Source organism: Lissotriton vulgaris, chromosome 1_2, assembly GCF_964263255.1.
Source record: "Lissotriton vulgaris chromosome 1_2, aLisVul1.2, whole genome shotgun sequence".
Lineage (NCBI taxonomy): Eukaryota > Metazoa > Chordata > Amphibia > Caudata > Salamandridae > Lissotriton > Lissotriton vulgaris.
The window spans coordinates 264,119,687-264,135,609 of NC_141686.1; positions in this window are offsets into that span (position 1 = coordinate 264,119,687).

Below are 15,923 nucleotides of genomic sequence, written 5' to 3' on the forward strand. Positions count from 1 at the left end.
GGGTTTTTGGGTATCGCCCGAGACATGGCTCGGGTTTCGGGATAACTTCCCTCATCAGTAGAGAAAATGGTTTAGGGGTGGAGGAGAAGGCCGCCAAACAACAGTCAATGGCCTCGATGCCCGAACCGGCACGCAGGGCAGCATCCAGGAGCCCGTCGGCTCAAAGCTCAAGGGAGCCAATAAGTAAAAACCACCGCAATGGAGCGCACACCGCTAGCCCCTCCTCCGGATCGCCCCTCGGGATTCTGGTACTTGTAGTTCAGTAGTGGATCACCCAGGTGGGTGCAAGTCGGTACTTGTTGGACTGATGAATCTCTAGACCCGATACATGTCCCGGGTTTTTGGGTATCGCCCGAGACATGGCTCGGGTTTCGGGATAACTTCCCTCATCAGTAGAGAAAATGGTTTAGGGGTGGAGGAGAAGGCCGCCAAACAACAGTCAATGGCCTCGATGCCCGAACCGGCACGCAGGGCAGCATCCAGGAGCCCGTCGGCTCAAAGCTCAAGGGAGCCAATAAGTAAAAACCACCGCAATGGAGCGCACACCGCTAGCCCCTCCTCCGGATCGCCCCTCGGGATTCTGGTACTTGTAGTTCAGTAGTGGATCACCCAGGTGGGTGCAAGTCGGTACTTGTTGGACTGATGAATCTCTAGACCCGATACATGTCCCGGGTTTTTGGGTATCGCCCGAGACATGGCTCGGGTTTCGGGATAACTTCCCTCATCAGTAGAGAAAATGGTTTAGGGGTGGAGGAGAAGGCCGCCAAACAACAGTCAATGGCCTCGATGCCCGAACCGGCACGCAGGGCAGCATCCAGGAGCCCGTCGGCTCAAAGCTCAAGGGAGCCAATAAGTAAAAACCACCGCAATGGAGCGCACACCGCTAGCCCCTCCTCCGGATCGCCCCTCGGGATTCTGGTACTTGTAGTTCAGTAGTGGATCACCCAGGTGGGTGCAAGTCGGTACTTGTTGGACTGATGAATCTCTAGACCCGATACATGTCCCGGGTTTTTGGGTATCGCCCGAGACATGGCTCGGGTTTCGGGATAACTTCCCTCATCAGTAGAGAAAATGGTTTAGGGGTGGAGGAGAAGGCCGCCAAACAACAGTCAATGGCCTCGATGCCCGAACCGGCACGCAGGGCAGCATCCAGGAGCCCGTCAGCTCAAAGCTCAAGGGAGCCAATAAGTAAAAACCACCGCAATGGAGCGCACACCGCTAGCCCCTCCTCCGGATCGCCCCTCGGGATTCTGGTACTTGTAGTTCAGTAGTGGATCACCCAGGTGGGTGCAAGTCGGTACTTGTTGGACTGATGAATCTCTAGACCCGATACATGTCCCGGGTTTTTGGGTATCGCCCGAGACATGGCTCGGGTTTCGGGATAACTTCCCTCATCAGTAGAGAAAATGGTTTAGGGGTGGAGGAGAAGGCCGCCAAACAACAGTCAATGGCCTCGATGCCCGAACCGGCACGCAGGGCAGCATCCAGGAGCCCGTCGGCTCAAAGCTCAAGGGAGCCAATAAGTAAAAACCACCGCAATGGAGCGCACACCGCTAGCCCCTCCTCCGGATCGCCCCTCGGGATTCTGGTACTTGTAGTTCAGTAGTGGATCACCCAGGTGGGTGCAAGTCGGTACTTGTTGGACTGATGAATCTCTAGACCCGATACATGTCCCGGGTTTTTGGGTATCGCCCGAGACATGGCTCGGGTTTCGGGATAACTTCCCTCATCAGTAGAGAAAATGGTTTAGGGGTGGAGGAGAAGGCCGCCAAACAACAGTCAATGGCCTCGATGCCCGAACCGGCACGCAGGGCAGCATCCAGGAGCCCGTCGGCTCAAAGCTCAAGGGAGCCAATAAGTAAAAACCACCGCAATGGAGCGCACACCGCTAGCCCCTCCTCCGGATCGCCCCTCGGGATTCTGGTACTTGTAGTTCAGTAGTGGATCACCCAGGTGGGTGCAAGTCGGTACTTGTTGGACTGATGAATCTCTAGACCCGATACATGTCCCGGGTTTTTGGGTATCGCCCGAGACATGGCTCGGGTTTCGGGATAACTTCCCTCATCAGTAGAGAAAATGGTTTAGGGGTGGAGGAGAAGGCCGCCAAACAACAGTCAATGGCCTCGATGCCCGAACCGGCACGCAGGGCAGCATCCAGGAGCCCGTCGGCTCAAAGCTCAAGGGAGCCAATAAGTAAAAACCACCGCAATGGAGCGCACACCGCTAGCCCCTCCTCCGGATCGCCCCTCGGGATTCTGGTACTTGTAGTTCAGTAGTGGATCACCCAGGTGGGTGCAAGTCGGTACTTGTTGGACTGATGAATCTCTAGACCCGATACATGTCCCGGGTTTTTGGGTATCGCCCGAGACATGGCTCGGGTTTCGGGATAACTTCCCTCATCAGTAGAGAAAATGGTTTAGGGGTGGAGGAGAAGGCCGCCAAACAACAGTCAATGGCCTCGATGCCCGAACCGGCACGCAGGGCAGCATCCAGGAGCCCGTCGGCTCAAAGCTCAAGGGAGCCAATAAGTAAAAACCACCGCAATGGAGCGCACACCGCTAGCCCCTCCTCCGGATCGCCCCTCGGGATTCTGGTACTTGTAGTTCAGTAGTGGATCACCCAGGTGGGTGCAAGTCGGTACTTGTTGGACTGATGAATCTCTAGACCCGATACATGTCCCGGGTTTTTGGGTATCGCCCGAGACATGGCTCGGGTTTCGGGATAACTTCCCTCATCAGTAGAGAAAATGGTTTAGGGGTGGAGGAGAAGGCCGCCAAACAACAGTCAATGGCCTCGATGCCCGAACCGGCACGCAGGGCAGCATCCAGGAGCCCGTCGGCTCAAAGCTCAAGGGAGCCAATAAGTAAAAACCACCGCAATGGAGCGCACACCGCTAGCCCCTCCTCCGGATCGCCCCTCGGGATTCTGGTACTTGTAGTTCAGTAGTGGATCACCCAGGTGGGTGCAAGTCGGTACTTGTTGGACTGATGAATCTCTAGACCCGATACATGTCCCGGGTTTTTGGGTATCGCCCGAGACATGGCTCGGGTTTCGGGATAACTTCCCTCATCAGTAGAGAAAATGGTTTAGGGGTGGAGGAGAAGGCCGCCAAACAACAGTCAATGGCCTCGATGCCCGAACCGGCACGCAGGGCAGCATCCAGGAGCCCGTCGGCTCAAAGCTCAAGGGAGCCAATAAGTAAAAACCACCGCAATGGAGCGCACACCGCTAGCCCCTCCTCCGGATCGCCCCTCGGGATTCTGGTACTTGTAGTTCAGTAGTGGATCACCCAGGTGGGTGCAAGTCGGTACTTGTTGGACTGATGAATCTCTAGACCCGATACATGTCCCGGGTTTTTGGGTATCGCCCGAGACATGGCTCGGGTTTCGGGATAACTTCCCTCATCAGTAGAGAAAATGGTTTAGGGGTGGAGGAGAAGGCCGCCAAACAACAGTCAATGGCCTCGATGCCCGAACCGGCACGCAGGGCAGCATCCAGGAGCCCGTCGGCTCAAAGCTCAAGGGAGCCAATAAGTAAAAACCACCGCAATGGAGCGCACACCGCTAGCCCCTCCTCCGGATCGCCCCTCGGGATTCTGGTACTTGTAGTTCAGTAGTGGATCACCCAGGTGGGTGCAAGTCGGTACTTGTTGGACTGATGAATCTCTAGACCCGATACATGTCCCGGGTTTTTGGGTATCGCCCGAGACATGGCTCGGGTTTCGGGATAACTTCCCTCATCAGTAGAGAAAATGGTTTAGGGGTGGAGGAGAAGGCCGCCAAACAACAGTCAATGGCCTCGATGCCCGAACCGGCACGCAGGGCAGCATCCAGGAGCCCGTCGGCTCAAAGCTCAAGGGAGCCAATAAGTAAAAACCACCGCAATGGAGCGCACACCGCTAGCCCCTCCTCCGGATCGCCCCTCGGGATTCTGGTACTTGTAGTTCAGTAGTGGATCACCCAGGTGGGTGCAAGTCGGTACTTGTTGGACTGATGAATCTCTAGACCCGATACATGTCCCGAGATTCATCAGTCCAACAAGTACCGACTTGCACCCACCTGGGTGATCCACTACTGAACTACAAGTGCCAGAATCCCGAGGGGCGATCCGGAGGAGGGGCTAGCGGTGTGCGCTCCATTGCGGTGGTTTTTACCAAAATAGTAGTAAGTTCATTCTGTGAATCCCAAAAGTAGTAATTTCATTCTGTGAATACCAAAATAGTAGTAAGTTTAGGATTGAGTCTTAAATTCATTCTGTGAATCGGGCCCAATATGAGCGTCCTTAGCGAGTGAATAATGAGCCAGGCACTCTAAATGTAAATTCATGTGACGTACCAGCCAAATGTATTTTTCGGGAATGCAACGGAGTGGTAAAGGCTCCACTTCATTGCACTGCACTATGTTAATGTTGAAAATAAACAAAGAAATATAGACAAATGTGAATATTTTGTGCAAAAGCGCATGCCCCTGGTATAACAATTGCCCTGGCATAATGGTGGTAAATCTTGGCATATTATGGCATCCATTTTACCTACCCCTGGTAGAATCCTAACACTAGTGTGATGCTGATACTTCCTGGCATATTGTGGGCACCCATGGCATAAATATGCCGGCTCGTGGTTTAATTCTGGCCCTGGGTATTGGTGGTAAGTCTAGGTATAATGTAGACATCAAAGGCTTTATGATGCCCACCCTCGGTATAAGATTGGCCCTCACATAAGGGTGACAATTCTTGACATATTGTGGCCATCCATGGCATGAGAAGGTGACACAGACGCATGTATGACAGAATCTATGTACTGATGTGTATCATTGGTACTTGTGGCTGCTTAATGAAAATCACAAAGTAATGTGTGGGCATCAAACATGTTTATGCTATAAAGTAAAACCTGTTTTTCTGGACAAAGTCACTTCTTTCTTCTTGATGATTTTGGTAATCTTTGTTTTCTGAAACGGAGGTTATCTCCCCATAATAATGTTACATTAAATAACAAAATGTGGTTGTTTTCATAAACTGAATGGCTGATAACTGGGCACAAAATAATTGTCTAAATACAGTTTGTATTTGAGGGATATTTGTGTGAAAGTGGGTGCAGCTGCCTGAGCCCCTCCCGGTCGGAATGCTGGAGCGAGTCTGCTTTCTGGGAAAGGGACGTCTCTGCAACTGGAACAAGGGTAGGTTTCTAGTAGTTTGTGTCTACCGCTGCTGTCTACTGCCTTATATTGCTGGATTTGCATTGTATTTGTTTGCTTTATTATCCTTCATGCCCTATCAGAGGAAACAACTGCGCTGTTGCATTTTCTTGGATAAGGCAGGATGGAAAAATGAGTGGAAGTGAAATGTGGAAGTGAGGAGAGATGTGTGGATAGACGCTAAGGAAAATACTAGCGTGTCTGAAATTTAAAAACAATTCTGAGCAGAATGCGTCATCTGTGGCTTTATTAAAGCTTTGCTGAACATTGGCTGTTCTGCTGCGGTTTTATGAAAACCTCTTAGGATGGGCAAAACCCCCAACGCCCTAGTGGAGGGTCAAACTTGCTTGGAACACCATAACAATATTGAAATATTTGATGAGCGCCCCTTCAAAATCAATTGTTTTTTTAGCAAATTCATATGAAAATCAGTTGTGTGTGAGGTTCCAAAGAAATTTTCTATTGAACTTTGTCGAATCTTGCAAAAACTGAAAAAATACATAAGGACTGCAACGTTCTGTGCGGGGCTTTGACAAGCATTTTGAAGACACATGTAATCTATGATGAGTCTGTCAAGAGAGGAGCTACGCTAGGTACATACTAGCATGGTAAAAGGTTTATGAGTTACTAAAGCAACTCAGTTTTAAAGTACTCCACGCAGACATGTACTCATGGACTCATTGTACTCACATGCAACATGCTCAGAAGTTGCAAGTCTGGCATGGTTCTGCAGGGTATCCACTAGCATGTAGACAGTTCACGAGATACTAATGTTACTCACTTTCAAAGTAGTCACAGCAGACACGTACTCATCTACTCATTGTACTCACATGCAACATGCTAAGAGGTTACCTGTCTGACACGTTTCTGCAAGGTACACACTAGCATGCAGACGGTTCATGAGTTACTAATGCAACTCAGTTTCAAAGTAGTCACTGCAGACAAGTACTCATGGACTCATTGTACTCACATGCAACATGCTCAGAAATTACCTGTCTGGCATGGTTCTGCAGGGTATCCACTAGCATGCAGACAGTTCACGAGATACTAATGCTATCCACTTTCAAAGTAGTCACAGCAGACACGTACTCATCTACTCATTGTACTCACATGCAACATGCTAAGAGGTTACCTGTCTGACACGTTTCTGCAAGGTACACACTAGCATGCAGACGGTTCATGAGTTACTAATGCAACTCAGTTTCAAAGTAGTCACTGCAGACAAGTACTCATGGACTCATTGTACTCACATGCAACATGCTCAGAAATTACCTGTCTGGCATGGTTCTGCAGGGTATCCACTAGCATGCAGACAGTTCACGAGATACTAATGCTATCCACTTTCAAAGTAGTCACTGCAGACATGTACTTGTGTACTCATTGTACTCACATGGAACATGCTAAGAGGTTACCTGTCTGAAACGTTGCTGCAAGGTACACACTAGCATGCAGACGGTTCATGAGTTACTAATGCAACTCAGTTTCAAAGTAGTCACTGCAGACATGTACTCATCTACTCATTGTACTCACATGCAACATGATAAGAGCTTACCTGTCTGACACGTTTCTGCAAGGTACACACTAGCATGCAGACGGTTCATGAGTTACTAATGCATCATAGGGGCATGGCAGGAGTCTTGCAACAGTCTATATCTTGCCATAAAGACTTCTCTTCTTACTAGATGTGGGGACAGGAATGTTCAGTGCATGGTGTACAGTCATGTTCCCCTTGCCAACTGCAATCATCTGGTAAACTGATTTTCTATTTTGATAGCAGCCTCCTGTGAAGGCCTAGGCATGTCCCTTGATATAAATGATGCTGTGCGACCTGAACTGCCCACAAACATGCCCTCATTTGACTGACAGTGGAGTCCTGTCCCTGTCATTGGTTTAGTATGCAGACCAGTGGTGCAGTGTACCATGTTGGGTGAAGCAGAAGTTGTGACCAGACCTGAAGTGAAGGCCTACTGGCCCACTTGTGTAAAGTTCTGCTTTAGGGCCAGATGTAGGCGGCCAAATTCAGTAAATTTCAGCTTTACCGACCGGTATTTAGCCCTGTGCGATGTACGTATTACCGAATGCCTTCGGTAATAACGAATCGGTAAATCCAAGGGAAACAGTTACCGATTCCTTATTTACCGATCGGTGAACACCGAAGTAAACAATATCGAATCGGTAAATAACGATTCGGTGGAGGAGGAGCTTCGCGTGGTTCCAAGATGGACGCGTGAGCAAAGGGCTCCCGAGACCCTCTTCGCCTCCCGTATCTATCCTGCCACAAATCCTGATTTAAACGACGGGTACTTATTGCTGATGCCCTGCTGATTCTAAGAACTTTTTTCACAAATCAATTTGGACGCCGAGAACCGGACTTACTGCACCCTGAAGTTTGCGGCCTACATCGTAGACCATCCTCGGACTTGAGTCCCTGAGGTACCCAGGTGGCAATTGAACAACAACGGCTGGTATGACACGCCCACAGCCCCTGTGGTACTTTCGGTTTCGCTCTTGGTCATTGTTGACGGCGATCTAGGGCCGCTCTACACGACTGTCCTGTTCTTGCTGTAGGTCCTACGTTTGCTTTGGATCTTAGCCCTCTCGCCCTTGCGGGCCACCGTGAGCGGGACCATTTTGACCAGATCCCACCGGTTCCGTCGGAGTTCATCGCTCATCATGGCGGGCAAAGCAGATGCCGAGAAACGGAACACCAAGGGCACGCATCGTGGTGGAGTTCTTCAAACCCAGACCATAGAGCGTTACACTCGCCCAAAAGGGTCCCCAGGCGGAGCGAGCAAGGCTCTGGAGGGGACCGGAGATGGTCCTCCTACAACGGAGGAGCCGACGTTGAAGGACATCATGGGCGCCATCACCAGTGTTCGAACGACTATGGGCCAACAATATGAAACCCTTGCTGCGAAGATCGACACGGTGGCGATCGAGGTCAATCTTATTAGGGCGGACCTGGGCAAAACGAATGAGCGGGTCAAGTCCCTGGATATCAAAACTGCGAGCTTGACTACTGATGTCTCGGACCTCCAGGCTGAAGTTCGCACTCTCCGAACCTCCAACGACTTGTTTGCCCGCCGGCTGGAGGATTTCGAGAGCCGGGCCAGGCGCAATAACGTCCGCATCGTGGGGGTTCTGGAGAACTCTGCGGATGTGTCTACGGACCTTCTGGTGGAAGATCTGGTCCTGAAACATCTTATGCCTAAGGGCCTCAGCAACTTTTTTACGGTGGAGCGCGCTTATAGAGTCCCCGGTGGAAAGCCCAAGCTGGGGGCCGCGTCAAGGCCTATCATAGCCAGAATTTTTAATTTTCGGGACCGGGACGCTATCCTGCAAGCCTCACGTACTACAGGTCCCACTAAGTTTGACAATGCCTCAATTAGTTTCTATCCGGACTTCACGCAGGCGGTGCAGAAACAACGCATGGGTTTCACCTGGGTGAAGAGACGACTCAGGGATATGGGACTGAAGTATGCCATGCTTTTTCCGGCCCGCTTGAGGATCGAATATGAGGAGCGAGCATTCTTCTTTGATTGCCCCGAGGTGGCCAGTGACTGGTTGGACACATTGCCGTCAAACCGCACCAGCAGCGAGAGTTCGAGAGGTGCTGAAGGGGGCCTGGCTGAACAGGAGTAGTGAGTCTGCATCGGCGAGCCGATTTCCTTGGACTTATAGCAGTGGCTTTGTGATCGATCTGCTTTACAGTGTGGATACCCGGGGGTGGGGGGAATCGGGCCTCTTCTTCCTCCTCTGGGGACTTTCTCTCTCTTCTTGTAGGTTAGTTTAATGGGGCGACAGGCACACTGCAAGTTGGGGTGGCTTTTTGGTCTACCGCAGGGGTGCAGGGTGGGGCGGGGGGTGTTTTTCAGGGTTCATTGGGGGCGGTGGGGGGATCTTTTCTTTTTTGTTTCTCTTGAGGCTGCGCTATGTTCTGGCTTTTATCCTGTGTGCTTGTTCCGGGGCGGGGGGGGGCGGAGTGCCCAATGCCGGGATGGGGGGTGGGGAGCTTAGGGTGCTGAGCTGGAACGTTAACGGTCTTGGTGATAGGATAAAGCGGGGGATAGTTTTGCAATATTTGAAACGATGTGCCCCAGATGTGATTTTACTCCAGGAGACGCATCTGGTTGGTAATACGTGCCACGCGCTGAACAGACAGGGCTACCGCTTAGTGGCTCACTCTGGATTTACCTCTGGATCGAGAGGGGTGGGGGTCCTGGTTAGAACTTCCCTCCCCCTGGAGATAGATGACGTAGTGTTGGACGACAGGGCCGCTATGCGGCTATCACGGGTCGGTGGGAGGGAAAGACGATCTCCATTTTGTCTGTGTATGTTCCCCCTGGCCTGCAAACCACCACATTTGCGGATTTGGGTAATGTGATCCTGGGGTTTCCTGACGGCATACTGGTAGTGGGTGGCGATTTTAATTCTGTAGTCAGTGGGGATGAAGACCGTAGCCCCCCCAGAACTCTGCCCGCGGCACAGCTTTGGCTCAGGAGTCTCCTGGACACGTTTGGTCTAGTTGATTGTTGGAGGCAACTGCACCCTGGACAGCTCCAATATACTTTCTACTCGGGAGCCCACGGGAGTCTCTCGAGATTGGATTATATTCTTGTACCAGTGGTGCAGATGGTCTCTGTAAGGGAAATCAGGCATTTGGCCAGGGGGATCTCTGACCACTCTCCGCTTTGGCTTACAGTTGACATACAGTTGGGTGCCGAGGGCCGGATCGCTCCGATCAACCCCTGGCACCTTCGTAATCCCAAGATCAGGCCGGAGGTGGTTAAGTGTATGGACTTCTATTTCGCTGAGAATGAGGGATTGGTATCCTCCCCTGTTACATTGTGGGAGGCATATAAACCAGTGATTCGTGGCCAAACCCTGTCCCTCATTGCCAGCGAGAGGAAGCGTAAGAATGCGGCGGTGGTGGACCTAGAGAATGAAATCACTGAGTTGGAGAGGCAGATGGAGTCCAGAGTCACCCCGGAGGTGCTGCACTCTTTGGCCCTGAAACAGTCTGAATACAAGGTGCTGGTCACTGACGCGGCCAAGGCGATGCACCGTGAGCAACAGGGGCATTTGTATGATGATGGGGATAAGGCGGGGAAGTTGATTGCCTGGTTGGACAAAAGGGATAGATTGAATCAGGTGGTGCCTGTTGTTGAAAGGATGGATGGTACACGGGTCGTGGACCCGATTGATATAGTCCAGGTCTTTGCCCAGCACTTTCAGGCGGTTTATGCGCCGGTCTCTGATAGGCCGGAAGAGGACTCACATTTATTGCTTCGGGATATCGCCTTGCCTAGCCTGTCGGATTCGGACAAGGAGCTTATGGAGGTGGAATTTTCCACCGATGAAGTAGCGCTCACTATCCGTTCACTTCGCTCTGGGAAGGCCTCAGGCCCGAATGGCATACCAGTGGAATTGTACAAACTGTGCCCCGACAAAATGGCGCCGTATCTTCGTCGTATGTTCCTGTCATCGCGAGATCTCGGATCTCTTCCTCGGGATCAGAGATTGGCATCCATCGTGGTCATTCACAAAGATGGCAAGCCCCGTGATCATTGCTCATCGTATCGGCCGATTTCGTTTTTGAATGTTGAACCTAAAACTCTCGCAAAACGTTTGGCAAATCGGCTGATTACGGTGATTGCTGACTTGATCCATCCGGACCAGCCTGGCTTCATTCCCCATCGTAATACCGCGCTCAATCTTCGTCGCCTCCATGGCGTCTTGGCAAGGGCGGGGTCTCTTACGGAGCCGGCCATCTTGGTTTCACTTGATGCCTCGATGGCCTTCGATACGGTGGAGTGGCCATATTTATGGGCAGCCCTTTGCTAAGTTTGGTTTCGGCCCTAAATTCATTGGGTGGATCAAGCGTTTGTATGAGCAGCCACTGGCGCAGGTGGTGGTTAATGGCAGGGCTTCGGAACCCTTCACCCTCGGATGCGGTACAAGACAGGGATGCCCCTTGTCACCGCTCCTCTTTGCGCTTGCCCTTGAGCCCCTGGCCGCGTGGCTCCGTTGGGAACCTTCGCTTAAGGGCATCCGATGGTCACCCGACTTCGAGGACCGAATATCACTATATGCCGATGATATACTGCTGCATCTTACCTCTCCCCGTAAGTCATTGGGTGTCCTGTTTGATGTGTTAAGTTCCTTTGGGAAGAACTCCGATTTGGTCATTAACTGGGCCAAGTCCTGTATCTATCCACTCACGGGCAATGTGCCCTCTCTTCCCCGCGTTTGCCCGATACCGGTTTCTAGAGTCGGCTTTAAGTACTTGGGGATCTACATTTCACTGGATCTCAAAGCCCGCTATGAGCGGAATTTGTTGCGCCCGCTCTCCCGGCTTCGGTCGGACGTTGCGGCGTAGTGTGGCTTGCCACTCTCCCCTTTGGGAAGGGTGGCCCTGTTCAAAATGATGTCTCTCCCCCGCTTCTTGTATGCCATTCAAAATACACTTGATTTGGTACCTGCTAGCTATTTTCGTGAGATCGAGGGCCTGCAGAGGAAGTTGCTGTGGGGCGGGCGACCGCGTATCGCATTGGCAAAATTGACTTTGCCCTGGTACGACGGGGGTATCGCGTTACCTGACATCAAGCGCTACTACTGGGCGTCCCAGTTGAGTGCTGTAAACCACGCCATGTACGGCCCTGTCCCGAACCCCGCATTCAAGATGGACAGATGGCAACTGCCCGGGGGTGACTACAATAGAGCGCTCTATTCTAGAGCCGACCGGAAGCACCTAACGGGCCCTACTGCGGTCGCGTTGCGAATTTGGGGAAGTGCGACCGCTGCCACGGGATGGACGGATAAATTGACTAAATCGACCCCTTTATACGCCGCAGAGGCGCTGGGTGGCCTGTGGACATCGAAGGGTTTCGACAGATGGGACCTTATTGGTATCAGCAAAGTAGGCGACCTTTGGGCTAAGGGCAGAGTCAAGACCTTCGAGGAACTCCAGGGGGAGTATAAATTGAGTGACAGGGAACATTATCGTTACCTTAAAATCAGTCATGCGCTTAACTCAGTTTTCCCGGCTGGCACTACGATCCCAGAGTCCTCTCCTCTTGAGGATAGAGTGCTAGACGGGTACGTCCCCGACAGCACCATATCTCTTATTTACAAGAAACTGATTAACGATCGCTCGGACCTTCTTTTACAACTACGGAGTGCTTGGACCAGCGACGGGCTAGAATTGGATGATGAAGACTGGCAGGCGGCGATATCCTCCCCCAAAGAGGTCGCGATTCCGGCACGTCTCAGGCTGGTGCAACTTAAGATACTACACCGGGTATATGTCACGGGCCCACGACTGGTGCATATGGGTTACTCTGTGGATGGGTTGTGTAGGCGCGGGTGTGGTATGCTGGCTACATTTCTTCATATCCTGTGGGAGTGTCCGGAAGTGGCGGTGTTCTGGAACCGAGTGCATGTGGTTATGGGTGAGGTGACGGGTGTTGTGTTATTGCCTGAGGCCAGACGCTGCTTATTGAATGTTTGGGAGCCGAATGACTGCACTGTTGCTCAAACTCAATGGGTTACACTAGGTAATATGGTTGCTAAGCGAGACATAGCCCAACTGGTGGGTTCTCAGAGGTCACCAACGCTCCTAGCATGGAAAGAAAACATGGACTGGTCCATGTTTCGGGAAAAAACTGTGTATGTCTCCCGTGGCAGACCTAAGAAATGGGGTAGGGTCTGGGGTCAATGGAATTCGTACCGTGGAGAGATTTGCACCCCCCCATTCACCGATGCTCCCGATCCGCTTCACCTCCCTTGACTGTGCGTTTCCGATTCTTAGCTTTTGCTGACTGTGTTTGTTGGACTTGGCCCTTCTGGCAGGTTCACCCCTGAACTTTTTGCCTAGTGATTTCTGGTCTTTGCGCACTTTGACACTGTGGCGCAGTGTAAAGTGCGTCCTCTCCCTCAGTGCGTGTGTGAGATTGGCCTGCTCTCCCATAGGAATGCATGGGGAATGTCTGTGTCCCTGGTAGTTCCTGATGCGTGAGGCGTGCATGGTCAAGTTTGGTATGTGCGAACTCGTGAGAGGGAATGCTGCGCAATGGTATGTGCGGCGTGTATGTGTCTTGTGCGGAAGTGCCACTTCTAGACATGGCTGTGTATGTGCTGTGAAGGTGCTGGCGTGTGATTGGCTGGAGCTGACTGGGATGCCAGGCTCCAGGAAGTCTGTGTGGGTCTGCCCCGGTGGTGAATGGAGAGATTAGCATGCTGATGTGAGGGAGGGGCTGCGCCTGTGTCCTGAATGAGGCTGGGTTTCCCCCACACAATGCTGGCTCCGCCCCCTGTGGTGCGACTGATGACCCTAGCCTGCCTGATGAATGAAAGGGGTGGTTGAGTCATCAACAGTGGTCACAGACCAGCTGCGACTGGTTATGCCCCCACCCTGCACCTACAGACAAAGGAAAAGGTGTATAAAAGAGGGGCTGTGACCCCATGAAGATGTTCTTGTTTCTGACTTGGATCTACCAGGGGCATGCTGCTGCTTGGGCCCAGGGGAAGGCTTGCCCCCCCTGGGCCCTGCCCAGCCCCTGGCTTGCTGATGGACCTTTTGCTGGACTCTAAGGGTCAACTAGCACTGGGGAGCGCTTTCTCTGGACCCTTTTCTGATTTATAGCACTGGGAGCGCTGTATTCATCTGCCTAATGCCTGAGAGCGCTTTTCTTTCGCTTATAGCACTTGGGAGCGCTTCATCCCCTTCTAGTGCTTACGAGCGCTTGATTTGGCATCCAGCGCTAGGAGCGCTTTACTTTTGGAAGCCGGAGCCCACCCGGCGTTTGCCCCGCTCCTTGCCGCTTTTCGAGTCCTCTGGCAGGTGCCCACCCTGCCAGGGACATTGAGGGCATGCCCACCGCACCTTATGGTCATTGAAGCCGGTGCCCACCCGGCATTGCCCCGTGGAAATCGCCGCCGCAGCCCGAGAGACCCGGCCGGGCCGCCGCGCTGCCTACGGCGACCCGGAAGTCCCGCCTCCAGTCTCCCAGGGCCGCGCTGCTATTGGCTGCAGCCGCGACCCTGAAGACAGGCACAAGACGTCCGGACGAGGGCAGGACCGGCGAGTCTCCCTTCTGCTTCCCCCGGTCTGGGGAAGCCTAGGAGTGTCCTTGGGAGACACAGCAGAGGAGCCGCGCCGAGGACGAGCCCCCGCCCGCCAGAGACCCGGTGAGTGGAGCTGAAGGGAAGGGAGGGGCGCCGGGACACATTGTCGGTGTCCGCCCCCCCCCCTCCGTAGCGCGATCTCGCGCTCATTGGGAGTGTGAAGCCACGAGGGCTTAAAGGGGCATTACCGGTCTCTCGAGTCCCCCAGAGGGGGGGGACTCCATACAAAGGCGCCCCACATGTTCGCGGGTCCCCGTGAGGGCCCCGCCCCAGAAAGCCGCACCTTTGGAATTGAGAGCCCAGAGAGGCTCAGGCCGGCCGCATCTGTTTTACGGGCCCCGAGAGGCTCCAACATCCCGGGGGCATATTAGTTCAGAGCCTGAGAGGCTCAAAGGTGCCACATTCATTGTGAGAGCCCTGAGAAAGGCTCAAGGGGGCATTTTTGATTTACTGAGAGCCCACGAGTGGCTCAGGCGCCACAAGTATCTTTGAGAGCCCAGAGAGGCTCAGGGGCCATTTGTTTATTCAGAGCCTGCGAGGCTCCCACGTTGGCCCATCCTTGCTTGCACCAGTTGCCCAGCACTTTGTGGGCAACTGCCACGTTTAGGCCCCTGACTTTGGACACAGGGCGTCCTAGCCCTAGAGAGGCCAGTTGGCCTAGGGACTGCCACAGGTGGTGGCTAATGTGATTTTTGCGCTATTGTGTTGTCCTGCACCGCTGAATGTGTTGTTGATGCATCATGTGCCTTGCTCCTTACACCGCTGAATGTGTTGTTGATACATCATGTGTTTTGTCCCCAGGTCTATACCCCTAAATGTATGGTGATATTTAGGTGGTTGTTCTTGCTAGTATAGGTGGTGCTAGTGAGGTCCTGGTTCCCTGCGTGACCTGTTCCTAAGGTGGTTAGGATTGCGTAGGGAGTACTTACCTGATTACCAGTAGTTACTTGTGTTGTGCTACAGTGATTTTCTGTTATGTGCTAAGTGATATTCCAAGGGCTTGATACTGAGCTTGCCCCCTGACCAGAGTCCCAGGACCAGTGGACTCTATTGTGCCTGCCCTGACAAATTGCTGGGACTTGTCTGATCTCTCTTGGGCCCCTGGGGCCTCGCTGAAACGTGCCTCGCTCATTCCCCTCGGCAGCTCGTGCACGGCAGCCCGTCCAAGCCTCGAGCAGCACCGCTCTCCCCTGAGCCGCGCCGCTTCGCTGGGTCGCCTGCATCCTGCCTTCCCCTCCTCTTCTGAGCCGCACACATTGGTCGCCCCAGAGAAACGCTTCTACCTTGCCGGTGGCCCGCTCAAGCCTCGAGCCGCACCACTCTCCCCTGAGTCGTGCCGCTTCGCTGGGCCGCCCGCTCAAGTTTACTAAGGAGGTCACTCGCATTATCCCTGCAACCAGGTCGGGAGGTACTGTCCGTTAGGCTCTATGTTTAAGTTCTAGGCCTACAAGTATTGTATTCTAAGTTCTAAAAGTGCTGATTCCTGACAGTGGTCCAAGTGGCCCTGTCTTGTACATATCCCTTGTAAATTCTGCCCGTGCCTCTGGCACATTGTAAAGTGTGTGTTTTTATCTAATGTGTTTTGGTGTAATACAAAGGCTATTT